General features: G+C 42.4%; 1 pseudogene; it reads left to right on the top strand.

Annotated features, from left to right (window-relative positions):
* Nucleotides 1-15,452, top strand: part of LOC107509670 — a 47,705-nt pseudogene extending 32,253 nt beyond the window's left edge.
* The last annotated feature ends 250 nt before the right edge of the window (nt 15,453-15,702 follow it).

Raw genomic sequence — 15,702 nt, 5'->3', positions numbered from 1 at the left:
AAGAGAGAAAAGGAAAGAAGGAGAGCCTGATGACTTTCTCTCCTTCGCAATGTCAGCGGGTCCGGCACCGTTTCGGGTTCGTCCTCCTTGCTCCCGCGCTGCCCCGTCCGGTCCGCGAGCAGCGCCCCCCCACGTCCGTTTCTCCTGTCTGACAGCAATTAATCGTCCGCGGCACACGCTGCAGCCCCAACTCATCGTGCGCGGGGGCGACCGTGGGCTCCGCGGAAGCAGCTGGGGCGCGGGGGAGCAGAGGGGGCCTGGCCGGTGACGCCGAGGCCCTGGCTCTTACTGTCCGCGGGGCTCGCTAGGGGGCCGCCGAGGGCACCTGCCGTGCCGAATTCGGCGCTCTGGCGCCTCACCTGGTCCCGGCCCTGCCAGCAGAGGCCGTTGTTCTCCAGGTAGGCCTTTCTTAAAAGATCACGCATCACTCACTCTGGGTTCCGTATTTGTCATCAGGGCCACGAAATGCTTACCGCTGAAGCATCTCAGAGGGAGTGGTTTTGGGTGAGCCGTGGGAGGAAAAGAATATGTCCGGGGAGAAGGAGGCTAGTTCGAATTACTTAACTGCCTAACCGTCATTCGTGTACAACTTAGACCTTCTGCACCTACTGAATCCCGAGGAGCAGAGCCATGGAGGGACCGGCTGTGGACGAAGCAGGTAAGCTTTTCCTGGTCTCCCACTCCGCTTTCCGACCGCTAGTCCTCACGCCCTCTCTTTGCCTGGGACTCTCGTCTGCTCCTTTGGATCTGAGCTTAACTGTCACCTCCTCAGGGGGCCCTGGCGGTTCTCCGTGTTCTCCGTCGCGCATCGCCTCTACTCTCCGGGCTGCGAGTTTTGTCTTTTACCACTCCTAACTCGAAGTTTGGCACCCGCTTGCTACATATTTGTTGGCTGAATAAAGAAGGCTAACCAAAGCGGGGCTAGATTGTTCTAGATTGGAGGAAGTGTGGCGTTTTCCTTCTGTCTGCCCTGGAGGGAGCCGCCATCACAAACACCTTGGTTGCTTCGTAATGTGCCAGGTCCATGCTGTTTTATGAAGGAGCGAGATCGGGATCCATGCGGAGAGGAAAGTTCTGTCTGCTCTCACTCCCCCTACCGCCCCCCCCCCCATCTGTGTTCCGGCTGTGATGACTTAGACTCAGTCCCTCGTGGAGAAAAGCTTGGAGATCGGTGGTCCGGGGCCGGCAGCGGATGTTAATGACAAGCGCTCGCGTTGACTGGACGTTCACTCCGTGCCAGGAACCACATTGCGTGCGTCACACGCGTGACCTCATTTAATCCCCATAAAGTGGGTAGACGTTCCCCATGAGTTCTCCTTCTACAAGTGAGGAAACCGAGGCCCAGAGGAGACCGAGTTCGTGGGATTCGCGAACGAGAGAACAGGGACTCGGACCCAGGTCCATGGGATGCCGAAGTCACACCCTCCCGTGTTCTGTGGGGGCCCGTCCCTCTGCAGCACTACAGAGCCGCTGGCTGGGGGCACGACGCCTCCGAGGAAGAAGAAGAGATAGAAGTCCCCTCTCTGGTCCCGCTCCGGTGGCACTAAAGGGCACACGTCAGTCCGATGGGCCACCGGATGAGTGAGCGCTGCCATTCTGCTGTTGGCCGCTCACACGGAGCAGTAGGGGGCTCTACCCTGCAGCTCCCCGAGGCACAGGGGAGCACGGAAGCCGGCCCCCCGACCGCCTTCGTTTGGCAAATGCACCCAGCCCTCTCTGTCCACAGGCTAAAGGAAGCTGTGCTCTGGAGAAACTTAAATAAGTACAGCGCTTGGCCTGAGAAAGACACGTTGCGGACCTCTTCTGGCATGTGTCTCCCTCTGACTTCTAATTAGTGTAAAACAGCTACTGTTCGAGTGGCCGGCTTTCCTGTCCCCCGTGCCACCGGGCTTTGTGTCAGACGCAGTGCGCGGCCCCCTCCCCCCCCCCCCCCCGCCCCAGCCTGAAATCGCAGACTCGTGGGACAATGCGGGCTAAAAACAGCAGGACGTGGTTCCAAGATTTACGGCACAATGTAAATTTGCTAAACAATACAGAATCCTATCTCGCTGCCCACCCCAAGCTCATCCACTCCCACGGTTCCTTAGGTCTGAAAACGATTCGGGGTCACGGGGAATACCATCGAAGTCAGTAGTAGATTTCACATCCCAGCGATGTTTTCGTAGCTGCCACATGCGGCCCCGCGTTAAGTAGCTGAACATTTCTGCTCGCTGCCCGCCAGTCAGCCCTCGCCTCCTAGGGCGCGCCTTCTGACTTCAAACGGCGTTCCATGGGGTCGCAGGGGAAAGGAAATGTGGGAGGGGGTTACCACTCTGGCTGCCCAAATCCGTTTTCCGTCTTCGTGCCTTCTGGTTATTAGAACCGTGCAGGAGACGGAAGTGCAAAGGAACTGGGGGGGGGGGGGCGGAGTTCTTCAGTTAAGGTGCTAGAAACCCGATATTTGCATGAGAACTTGCATTCTCTTAGCAGCGACATTTTTAAAGCCTAACGAAATGTTATTTCAGTTGGGAAGGAAGGTCCGTAGATCAGACGTGCATGGGATGCCGAATCAGTTAAGGAAATCCTTGTTCTATGTAAAAGCTCGTCTCTGCATTTCTTAGGAAAAAAGCAGTCACTCCGAGTGTTTTTCATAGTATGACAATTCTGCTGGTGGCGGGCAAAGCCAGCCTGAGAACACGCTGCTTACAGATGGCATAGGAAACGCGCCGTTTACAGACCCTCACTGTGCATAGCTGGAAAGCGTGAGTGAGGCTGGAGTAGGTTTCAGCTGGCCGGGCACCCCCGATCTGGGAGATCGTAACAGCCTGTCAAATTTTTAATTTTTTTCTTTTGCTTATTGGACTTCCTAAGAGCTCGCAGAGTTCTTTAAAGTCTTCTAGATAGTTTTCTCTACAGAAAATAGACCAACATAATCCTTATTTTGTCCTCCTTCATATTTCGAATAAAATTTTAAAGAAATATCATGAATTGTTTTTAATTCGCAAACTTTTGGCAGAGTTTTCAGCACAGTACAATAGGTTACTAGAGGAACCAATTCACTCCAACCAACTCAATAGAGATGTTAGCATAAATGAATAGTAAATAATAGGCTAATATTTATTTTAAAATGTAACCAACGAGTCAACATATTTATTGCCCTTCGCCGGGTGTGTAGCACTGTGTGCCGGAAACTGTAGGCCTCCCATGTTTAGGAGGAAATGACCAACTTAGGACATCGAAGCCCCTCCTCTGCTCTCCCACTGCGGTGGTCATACTGAGTCTCGACTCCCACTTGGGTACGGTTTTCCTGGAGAAGCAGGGGTGCCCCCCGTGTGCCGAGCTCGGCTTGAGCCAATCTCTGTCTCACTCTGTTTCTGTCGCTCTCCCTTCCTAGCCCACGGGAGGGACTGTGGTTGTTCTTGAGCTGGAGATTTCTCTGTGTGAGGCCAACTGACCCCTTTGGGGCTTCGACCCCGATTCTTGGACTTCGCACCTTTCTTTAGACACCTGGGCTTGGCACTTCGGTTGCGAATGCTATCTGCCAATCCTTGGCCATGGCTTTCCCCAGTGGGGCCATAGTGGGAGGAGGCTTGCTGGGCGCTGCCTCAGCACTGGCTCACTGAAGTTTGGGCATTACGGGACCAATTTGTCCCTCCTCGCATTCCAGGGGACAGCTCAGTGGGCAGCACACCTCCAAGCTAGCCTACTCCACAGTAAAATGCAATTATCAGGAGTTTCACGGTGCCTAGAGATTGAGAAGCTATTGATCCAAATGTGTGAGCTACAACCCCATTTTTTGATGATAACCAGAAGGCTGCCATAGTGGCTTTTGGGGGGAACCTTGACTTCCTCTGAAAATCTGTGATTTTTAGGGTTAGTAAGCTCAAATTTTAGAGTAATACGAAAAGTGATTCAGCTGATAGACTTTGTTAGCTCAACAGAATGTTTTCCTTACGTTCTTAAATAAGAAAGCTTAAATGTCACAAGAAGTACATCCATAAAGAAAAACATTTTCTTTTTCGTGACTCCAGAATTGCTGACTTACGGTATTGAAATACATCCAATATGGACAACAGCCTGAATCTCTGATGGGCCTTACACTTAAAAGATGAGCATCAGAGGGGCCCATCAGCCAATTTCCAGATCCTGAAATAGTAACCAGGTCGCACACTTACCCTGTTCTTCTCCCCCCAAGGTCAAACCAACATTCCTCATCTGTTCGGCACTCTTTTCTGAGCCCAGACGTGTCATCGGAACCTTTCCCGACATAAGAGTTCAAGTTGAGTGATTGGAATGGGCCCTCGAGATGACATTCGTGTGCCCATCTGACCCGCAGGGATGTTTCAGTGTTGTGCTTTTTTGGGGTCTATGCGGGTTTAGGTTTGGCTAGTCCCTCTCCCTTCTGTTGTGACATTTGTGTATGACTGTCGAGACGGGGTCAGTTTCCAGCCTCATCCATGTGTCCTGATGGCTGCCAGGAAGGAAAAGAGCTTCCCTAAGTCACACTCAGTTTAACGTCCCAGTACGATGCGGTAGAATAGTGACTGACCCTTAACCAGTGTTAACCCCGTTAGTTTGAAAGGTGAACCTTACTCAGACTTTTGATTTTCAGTATCATGAAAGCTCTATTGATTGGAAAAGAAGAATGTTTCCGATTGTATTTTAATACATGTGTAAATGATTAAATACAGATTGTGTTTAATACCTTAGGGTATATGTCTTTTAAGCCAAAATAAAGGCCGTGTGTGTGTGTGTGTGTGTGTGTGTGTGTGTGTGTATTTACAACTGGACTAATAGTGAAACCATTTATTGAGCACATACTATTTGCCAGATACTATGCTAATTATTTTAAATATATCTGTATTAGTTTCCATAACAAAATATGACAAACTGAATCACTGAAACAACAGACATTTTTTCACACCTCTGGAGACTGAAAGTCCAAGGTCAAGGTACTGTCAGGTCTGGGTTCTCGCGAGGCCTCGCTCTTTGGCTCGTAGGTGGCTACCTTCTCCCTCTCTCCCCACAAGGTCTTTCCTCTGAGTGTGCACATCCCTGGTGTCTCCTGGGTGCCCGGATCCCCTCTTCTCATAAGGACACCAGTCAGATTGGATTAGGGCCCACCCTAAAGCATCATTTTAACTTGATCACTTCTTTAAGGCCCCATCTCCACCCACAGTCGCATTCTGAGGTACTGGGGGTTAAGCCTTCAACAGATGAACGAGGAGGGGGACACAGTTCCGCTCATTACAGTGTTGGAGACTCAGAATTTTCAAAATAATGATACCATCATTATCTCCATTTAAGGTATAGAGAAACAGGTTCACAGAAGCTGAGTCATTTGCCCGTTGACCTTCATGTAGCAAGCCTAGCATACCATTCACATGCTCCGTATTTCTTACCCAGCTGTGTATGTCAGAGATATCGTTTAGTTTACGGGGTGAGTTTTAAAAGGCCCACTAAAATGTCTGGGTTCTTTTCAAAGGAAATGTATGTAGCGAGATTGTCAATGGTGCTTCTGCTACTTACCAGCTGTTTGACCTCCAGCAGGTTACTTCACCTCTCTGGCCCTTGATTTTCTCATCTATAAAATAGGGATATTAATAGGACCTCCCTAAGAGGGCTTTTATGAGGAGGATGTGAGATGCTCTACGTAAAGTCTTTATAACAAACAACGGCTGTACATAGAGGGTATTAAATCTATGTTAATAGCTAGTATTCTATATGATTAGTATTCTGAGAAGGACGCATCTTCATAATGGGACAAAGCGGTCATGATCATTTCATTTTAACATCCGAAAGTGTTATTACATGCTGGTTATTTGGATCTATGTGTTATCACAGTTTAAAGTATCGTTTTCAGTGTGTTATGTCATTTTACGTTGGCAACATGTCAGGGGCTGGTGTAATATGTCAAAGTGATTGAATTCGTTGGCCGTGTGTCACAAATATGACACAGCACCGAGAATCAGAGACCAACACCGCCTGCTGTTAACACATGTTGGTCATACCAGAGGAATTTCCTTGGAGTCAGGTGACACGCCGAGCTCTCGTAGCAAGCAGCTGAACTGTTTTCTGGAGAGTCCTGAAAGACCGTATAGAGTTGTCGATCATTATTTCCCCAAAACTACTTTTCAAATGGCCGACTACAAAACGGCTCCGTAATTACTCTATAATGCAGAGGCCTATGCGGGGCAAATAGGGTAATGCAGAATGAGGTCCAGGAGAACCTAAATGCTGGGAAGGGGCTTATCTTCCCAAGCAACGCCTTTGTGCTCCTGCTCATCTTTTTTTTTTTTTTTTTTTTTTTTTAAAGAAAAACAAACTGAAGTCAAATGAACTGAATAAAGGAATTAAAATGCATTGTCTATTCTTAGATTCGGTAGGCTACTGGAGGATCTGGATGCTTGGTTATCACTCTGTGAAGGTTGCTTTTTTACTTAGAGAAAATCATTGAAATAAATGGTCTAACGTAGATAAATCGTTTAGATAAAAAAAGACGCTGCTTGTCCCCAGACCTTGAGGTAGCCAGGCTCTAAGATACAACAGAGCTCGCTGACACTTCCCGCTTCTCCTCTGGGCTTATGATCCGACAGCACTTAAGCGTGCGTATGCACATGCTTTGTGTATGTCTCTATATTTCTGCTTCCTAGAACATTCATTGAGAAATAGGCCATTGTTATAGAAACCACAGTGAACTTCATGGGTACAAAGGCAGAGCATTGACAAATTGATACTTTCTTGCTTTGTCATGCCCGATTTAAGGAAATGAACCCAAAACAGGTTATATGAATTGGAAATTGACTTCGATCACATTTAAATTGTTCTCTTTTAAAATATTAGCAACCGAGTGTGTAAACCAATATTTATTTTCTAATCAAAGGTATGCAGAAAATGGTTTATAAATGAAAGAAATGAAGGAACAATGCTTCGAAATGTTTCTAGTAATAGAAATGGAAATAGGATATTTTACTTCTTTAAATGGCAGACACAGGCCTCGAGTGCAATTCATCCTGCTCTGGGAAGAGGAAATTGTATGAAAAACTGACCATTATATGAAAGTCCGAGGCCAGAACCTCTCTGCCAGTGATCATAGTAAATATAATTCAGTGGAAAAAGTTGAAGATCAGCTACGTTAAGGGAGAATCTATTAACAGAATAATTGCATAGAGAAGACCGCTTAAGAAAAGCTCCGAAATTCCATTATCTCGACTGTCACTCGACACTCTGAGTTGTCTCGGTGCTGCATGTTTTCATGAATTACCCAGGCTGTTTGTTTTTCCTTTATCAGTCATCACCCTGTCAACTGGGCCATTCATAACAACTTTTGGCAGCTCATCAGGGGAGTTCAGAGCTTGAATAGGACCCTATCAGCTCTCACACCTCATTGTGTGAAACTGTTTACCAGCATTGCCTTTTTCTGTAAATATTACAAGCGGAGCCCTGAAAGGAAGGATGTGTGAAAACAAAATGGCCTAACCTCGCAGCAGTCGGCTGAGCCGGCGGATCTGGGCTGGCCGAGAACTGGCAGGTCCTTGTGTTTCATTTATTCCACTGAATAATACCTAGTCGCTGGTCTTCAAGTGTTGAGTTTGCCCGTTAATGAGACAGCATGTAATGCGACCTAACATTTGTGTCAGTTTGGCGAAAGTGAGACTTTGTAATTAGGGAGTACAGATTGGGTTTCTGTCGCAGTCCTACTCTCGAATGCACACTTTTCCAGCACGTTGCCACACTTGATGCGCTCACCCCGCCCCCCGCCCCCACTGTCTTTTATGCTTGACTAGGAACAAGGTGGCCCCTAGTGTACACCCAACAGCAAATGGCCTCAGTCACCTGGACCCAACGGCCGGCAGGGTCTGCCAGAGCCGCCCATCGGAAATAATTTCCTAGTCAAAATGAAATGTCAACAATTCTCTGTTGACGCTAATACCAACCCGCAAATGGGCAAGATTTCTTTTGTGGTCTTTATTTTTACTGAAGTTATGTGTCCACGGGATTTTAAAGTGTCAAGTAGTCCCTAGCTGTGTGAGAAAAGCAGTAGTCTTCCCAGAGGCAACCACCTTCAGCTCTCGTGGTGGCAGATTTCTTTAGAACAGAATTTCACAGTGAGAAACGGGTTATTTTGCTTTGCCTGTTTTCGAATGTTATATAAATGGAACCATATTGTTGTGATTTGCTCTTTTCACTTACTATTAAGGTCTTTTTAAAATTGCTTTTTTAAAGATCCGGATATCAATTACAGACAATGAAATACGCATATTTTAAATATACAGTTCGATGGGTTTTCACAAGTGAATACGCCCATGTAACTGTCCACCGATCAGACTGTGGAACGTTTTCATCACCCCAGGAAGTACCCTCGCACACCTTTGCGGCCCGTCCTCCTCCATGAGGCAACCACTTACTTCCCGTTATATCTATGGTGATAGTCTCTCATCACAGGTTAGATTTACCTGCTCTAGAACTTCCTGTATGGCATCATACAATAGATGCTCTTTTGTGTCTGGCTTCCTTTGCTCAAAATGGTGTCTTTGAGGGTCGCGCAGAAATTTATTCTTTTTAACTACCAAACAGTATTTCCTTGTGTGAGCATACTACTGCCGTTTTATGAATTCACTTGTTGGTAGCGATTCCAGTTGTAGGACTTCTTGTCTATTCTAGATAGCAAGTTCTTTGTCAGAAATAGGTTTTGCAAATATTTCTCCTAGTCTGTGGCATTCTTTTCATTTTCTTCATGGTGTCATTTGATAAGCAAAAAAATTTAACTTCAATTATGTCCAATCTATGATTTTTTACGGTTAGTGTTTTGTGTATCCTGTCAAAGAAATCTGCCAACCTCCAGATCATCAGATAGTCTCCTGGGTTTTTGTTTGTTTGTTTGTTTGTTTTTAGAAAACATGAAGCTTTATAGTTTCAGCTTTTACATTTAGGCCCTCCTATCTCAATCTAATTTTTGTGTATGGTGTGAGGTAGTAGGCGTGGTTCTTTTTTTTTTTTTTTGATATGGATATCGAGTTGTTCTACAATCATTTGTTACAGAAACTTTCTTTTCCCCATTGTGCATGTGTGCACACGTGTGTGTGTGTGTGTGTGTGTGTCTTTGTTCAAAGTCAATCGATCACAAATGTGGATCTTATATGGTTAGGACTTTATTCTGTTTTATTAACTATTCTTTCTGTCTATATGCAAAAACAGTGTCTTACTTATTGTAGTTTTATAGTAAGTCATGAAAACAGATAGTATAAGTTCTTCCAAATTTTTTTTAAGGTTATTTTGACTACTATTCATATTTTGCATTTTTATATACATTTTACATTTTTCAATCAGCTTGTTAATTTCTACTAAAAGCCTCCTGTTTTTTTTTTTTTTTTGATCTTACATTGGATCTATAGATCAACGGGGAAAATGGATACTTTAGCAATATTAATTTTTCCAATATGTTTTTTCAGCATGTAATATGTGTTAAGTTTTTATTTAATATATTTCTGCAAAATGTAGTAGTTTTCAGAATACAAGTTTTACATATCTTAAACTTATTTTTGAGTTTGTTTGTTTCCTGAGACTATAAATGAATTGCATTTTAATTTCACTTTTTAATTGTTTGCTGGTAAAAATTGAAATGTAGTTAAATTTTGTACATTGACCTTGATTCCTGTGACTTGACTAAATTCAATTCTCAGTTGGGGGATGGGGTATTATTTCTGTTAATTCTATTTGGGGGGATAGATTTCTTAAGATGGCTTACATATATGATCATATCATCTGAAAAAAAAGACACTTTTGCTTCTTTTTAAAAAAATGTGTATAGTTTTTATTTCTTACATTGTTATACTAGATAGGACCTCTAGTATAGTGTCGAATAGATGTGAGGAGAGTAGCCATCTTGCTCCTGAAACCAGAAGCATTCACTATTTTACCATTAACAACGACATTAACTTGATTTTGGTATATGCTCATTTTGAGGTTGGTGAAATTCCTTTCTTTTTTTTAGTATTTTCAGAATTTTTTCAGGCATGTGTGTGAAATATTGTCAAAAATGTTTTTTCATCAACCGAGGTATTATTTTTTTTCTCTTTGATTCTGTTAATGTGATGAATTACAATTGATGAATTGATTTTATAATGTGAAACCCATCTTGCAATCCTGGCATAAACTCCATTTATTAATAACATTTATCCTTTTCACAGATACTGAGTTTGATTTCTTAATATTTTATTGAGGGCTTTGTATATTTATTCATGCAAGAATTGGTCAATAATTTTCTTTGAATGTCTTTGGTATCAAGGTTATGCTAGCCTCATAAAACAACTTAAAAAATATTTTCTTCAATTTTCTTAGAGTTCTAGTTTTTTTCTTAAACTTTTGATAGAATTTATGAGTAAAGACATCCAGGCCTGGGGTTTTCTTTGTTGTGAGGTTTTTAATTATGAATTTAATTTTGAAAATGCATATAAAGCTATTTGAATTTTTCCATTTCTTCCTTATGTAATTTTGGTAAGATATGCTTTTCAAGGAATTCGTTCATTTACTCTAAGCTGTTGAATTTATAGGCATAAAATCATTAACGTTTTTGTCTTCTTGGGAAATTGAATTGCTTTTCATTATGTAATAGCCTGCTTTATTACTGGTAATATTTCTATTCTGAAACCAACTTTAATTTTAATAAAGCTACTTGAGCTTTCTTTTGAGTAGTGTCTGTATGGCTTATCTTTTTTCATCCTTTTATTTTTAACTAATCTATGTCTTTATATTTAAAGTGCTATTTTTGTAGGCGGCATATAATTAGGTCTCGCTTTTTATCTAATCTAACAATATATCTTTGAATTAGTGTGGTTTGCATTGAGTGTGATCACCGATACGGTTGAATTAAAATTTGTCACCTAACCAGCTGTTTCCTATTTGTTCCTTTTGTGCTTTTGCCTCCTTTTCGAGTAATTGAAAATATTTTATGATCAAATATTATTTTCACTATTGGATTATCACGTATACCTCTCTTGAAAAAACGTAGTAGTTCCCTTAAGATTTACTGTATACATCTTATTTAACCAGAGTCTACTTTTAAATAATAGCCTGTTTCGTATCTAAAATAAGGACAACAATATATTCTTAATTTCTCTCCCTTATTCTTGTTCTGTTGTTGCCACATATTTATTCTCGCAGAGGCTATAAACACACTATACTTCTGTTTTTATTTTAGATAGTTATCTTCAGAACAATTAAAAAGAATAAAAAATGAATCCTGAACTTTATCTTTAGTTATTCCCTTTCCAACGTTGTTATTTTCTTTGTGTAGATTCAGATTTCTGTCTGCTATTATGTTCCTTTTGCCCGAAGAGCTTTCTTTAACATTATTTATCGTGTGGGTCTACTGGCAATGAACTTACTCAGATTTGTTTTTTTTAGCTTTTGGTTTGGGTTCAGGAAAATATTTCCTTCCCCTTCCTTTTTGAAAGACATTTTTGCTGGCTATAGGATTTTGTTTTGACAGGTTTGGGTTGTTATGAGGCAACAGACAGAATTCCATTGTCTTCTGTAATTCCATTGTCTTCTGTCTTGCATAGTTTCTAAAGAGAAGTCTACTATAATTCCTACATTTAATTTTTATTCCTCTTATATGGGCTATGTCTTTTTTCACTGCCTTCATAATTTCCTCTTTGTCTCCGATTTTCAGCAGTTTGAATATGATACGCCTCTGATCTGGGAGTCCTTTTGGAAGGGGAGCGTTTATTCTGCTCGGTGTTCTTCGAGGGTCTCGGAACTGTTGTTTGGTATCTGTCATTGGATCTTAGAAAGAATTTCTGAGTGTCGTTTATCTTTTCTTCCAATTACACACAGGTGGGATCGTTTGCCTTTGTCCATTTCTCTTGGATGCCTTGTTGTGTTTTCCCGTCCACGTTCCATTCTTCCCCACTGCTCTGGAGTCAGTGCCAGGAGTGTCATGAATCCGGTTCCCATGTGTGTGAGGATCTGACTGAAGAAATTTTGTTGCTGTTGTCTCCCCTTTTATTCCTCAAATTCTTGTGGGTTTAGCCCTTTAAAAAATTGTTTTCTGCCATTTTAGGGGTCTCGGAAGGGAGTGAGAGTAGACGCATGTGTGAAACCTACCGTTTTACCTGAAAGTGTTTGAATGTATTATTTAAATCAAACAAATGGTGAAAGGAACTAAATAAAGTGGTGACAAGGGCTAGATTTCCTATCATCTTTGAAGTGAATTAATCTATTATATCTTATTTTCTCATCGTAATGTACTTTTGCCTTCTCAAAAACAAGAGAAAAGAATCACAAATAATAATAGCCAACATTAATCAAACGCTTATTGTGTGCCAATGTTATAAATGCTGCTCTTGTGTTAACTAATTTAATTCTTACAACTTTATAATATAAACACTCTTATTATTCTCAGTTTTATAGGTAAGAATAAACTTTAGCACAGAACGATTAATTTGTCCAAAGATGCTGAAGTAAAAAATGACAGAACTTGGCTTCTTAACCACTGTATTCTAACTTCTTTCAACGAATGGGAAGACAATGGCTTTTATGTAACATCTTCATTCTTGTTCTCTGCAGTTCTTCATGTATTACTGTTACCTCTCCAAGCATCTTAATTTGTTATTCAGCAAGTACATATTTAGTGCCTATTAATGTGCCCACAATTATTTTGTTTTCTGTGAAGGTATCAAGAAATAGGTCAGGGCTGTTTCTTCCTCTTCCAAAAAGATGACCCCCACAAACCTGAAAATAAGCTTTATGGTACAGAATGATATTACCGTTCAGACAAAGGAAAACTTGATTTGATCTGGGTGCTGAAAAACCATGGAAAACACATTAAAAACAATGATGTTACTCAAGAGTTTGCTTAGCTTTCAGATTACCCATGCTGCTTTTCAGTTCTCCCTTTAGCTCTTTTTTGCATCCAAATCTTAGCTATTAGACTGCTTATAAATACTTCTTCCACAGAGCAAAATAAGAGGATTGTTTAAAAGTTCAAAAGATGTTCATAAAGCTTAAAGTGGGAAGTCTCAAATTCTTGAGGCATACACACACACACACACTTATTCCAATCATCTTCTTTTCCCATCAAGATGGGTCACCGAGAATTAACATATATTAACATTAGGTGTTCTATAGTATTTCTTGAATAGCTGTGAGTAAACAAAAGGTTTATAGATGCAACATTATTTTTAGGTTGGTTAGCATAGGATTTGACTCCTAATAGTCACCTAACAAATATTGTTGGTTTCACTGATTGAATGAATGAAAATAAGGAATCTCTAGGTGAACCTTCATATAAACAATGAAGAAAGTCTTCGTGAGTTCATATTTTAATTTGAAGAGATTTTCCTGACACAGTGCACATTAACATATCTTAGAGAGGAGGTTGTAGTTGATTCATTATCCTTACTTGGAAGCTCTGTAGAATTGAGGGACTAGATTCATTCATATCTTACGACCACTGCCTACCCAGTGCAGTACCTGGCAGACAGGAAGAACGCAATAAATAGTTATTGAAAAGAAAAAACGAATTATTTGACAGTATCAATTTTGATGCTGAGGGAAGTCTGTTTGCTAGAAAACCCATCCCAAGGGTAGATTCTAGACAAAACTAACAGTAACAATAGAACAATTTTTCAGGAAAAACTTGATAGCGTAGTGATCAGATCACGTTCTTGGCAGCCATGCAGACCTGGGGTCTAGTCCCATCTCTGACACGTACCAGCTAGCTGTCGACCCCAGGAAAGCTATTTGGCTTTCCAAATACCAGTTTCCTCGTCTTTCAGATTGTTGTAAGGATTAAGTAAGATGTTCCACAGCCAGAGCTTATGTCATGACCACCTACAGTAAGCATTCAACAAATGGTAAAGAAATAGTTATTGTTATAGAGAGATTTCAGGAGTTGAGGCCGTGGCCAGTAGGATCTATAAAGAATCTTGACAAAAGCGAGGGAACCGAAAACGGGGGGTCTACAAGCTTCCTGTGGTTTTCTTGCTCTAGGAATTTTGAGTGACATTCATTTGGGCATAAGGATATGTGGAAAGAGATGGGATGGGGACAGGGGCTGGAAATCTTTCCTACTTTTAGAGGAATGGCCTCTACCAAGGATCTATGCCGACAGGGAAACATAAGCTAACCCTATCAGCTGAGGATGAAGGCGGCCAGAGGCAATGGGATACGACACGGAAATGAGTTCTCCTTGGTCAGGTGTCAGTTTGCTGCTATGGTCTAAGGAAATGGTGCTCAATAATTCTCAGAGATGGGTAACAATACCACTTACATGGCAGTTCCTCGTACAATTTCATAGCACTTGCACGCATACTATCTGTTTCAATGTCTACCACAATTCTATGAGGAACCTGAAATAAATATTATCATTCCCATTTTATAGATGAGTAAATACTTTCTGAGAAGGGAAATGACCATGCCCGAGGCCATTCAGCTACAGTAGTTGACCTTAGCCTTGAACCCAGGTCCTCACTTTGGGTTCATTATTTTTTTCTCATGAAACTAAGCAGTGTGTCTGTTCTATAAGAATCTGTTTTGATTCTTTCGTGCGCTTGCCCACGTGCTAGACCCTTAAGATTTTGTGTTTATAAGATCATTTAGTAATTAGCAGCAGCAGCTAAAAGAGACAGCCTATTTTTAAAACATTATCTCTCCTTTTGGTACAGCAGGGAACAAAGTTTGTCCTCTGGACACACTGTATCTTTAATGATGCCTATAAGGTGATGCCCCGGCCCTTGGGTTAAGAGACCCTGACTCTTCCAGGACTGCTGGTCATCCAGAGGAGGTCGTGATTCTTCTTGTGACGCATGAGGCTCTGCTCATTCCCATCAGTCACTCCACGAAGGGGCCAGAGCTGCTAAGCAGAATGAACCTCAGGACAGACAGCAGTTAAAATCCAAAAGATGCAGCCTCACCAGCAGATGAGGTGTTGATTATGGAGTCCTTTTCATCTCTCAGTTTATATTTCAAGTTGGCACTGGACTCAATCTTACTATCTCTGGTTAATGCACTCACTGTCTTTGTTTTAAATGGAAAAAAAGGGGGAAATATATCGACACTCTTGCAGCAGCATAGGAAATCTGCCTAAAGTGGAATCTTTTTCTTTATCATGATTAACATTAATCTTTACAGTCCTCCAAAGTAATTAGTGTATAATTGGCTTCCTATTCATATGGATTGGTGTTATTCTTTATGAGTTTCCAGGTGATAGTTTGTTTCAGGAAGAATCCTCTCCAGAAACCATTTTCAAGATTATTATCGAATTCCTTAACGACGAATTAGAAGCCAAATTGGCTAGGCTAAATGCACAGCCAGCCAGCTGGCAGCAGGCTGATCTCGTCTCTCCTGGATCCTGAACTGTCAGAGGTGTGACTGACAAAGCTACCGAGGGCAGCTGTCCGTTCCAAGTCTTCAGGGGGAGGGCGGCAGCCACGCCAGCCTCCCGTTCTCATCCCGAGCCCGGCTCGTGCACTGCAAAGCCCGCAAGGATGCGGCTCTCATGCACGCCTGTGCTCTCTGACGCGACCCTGAACGTGAGGGGGGGGGGCGGGGCACAGGCCCTGCGCCCCGTTCCCGAAATAATGTCATCGTGTTCCAACAGCAATTCGAAATGAAGAGAATCATCGCACGTTACGCATTTTGAAACGAGGTCGTGTACCTCGTCCAAGGTCACACAGCTATGGCATGGCCAAGTCGGGACTTGGACCTAGCTGTCTGCCC

Source organism: Rousettus aegyptiacus, unplaced genomic scaffold (assembly GCF_014176215.1).
Source record: "Rousettus aegyptiacus isolate mRouAeg1 unplaced genomic scaffold, mRouAeg1.p scaffold_m13_p_14, whole genome shotgun sequence".
Taxonomy (NCBI): domain Eukaryota; kingdom Metazoa; phylum Chordata; class Mammalia; order Chiroptera; family Pteropodidae; genus Rousettus; species Rousettus aegyptiacus.
This window is presented reverse-complemented; position numbering and strand designations above follow the sequence as displayed.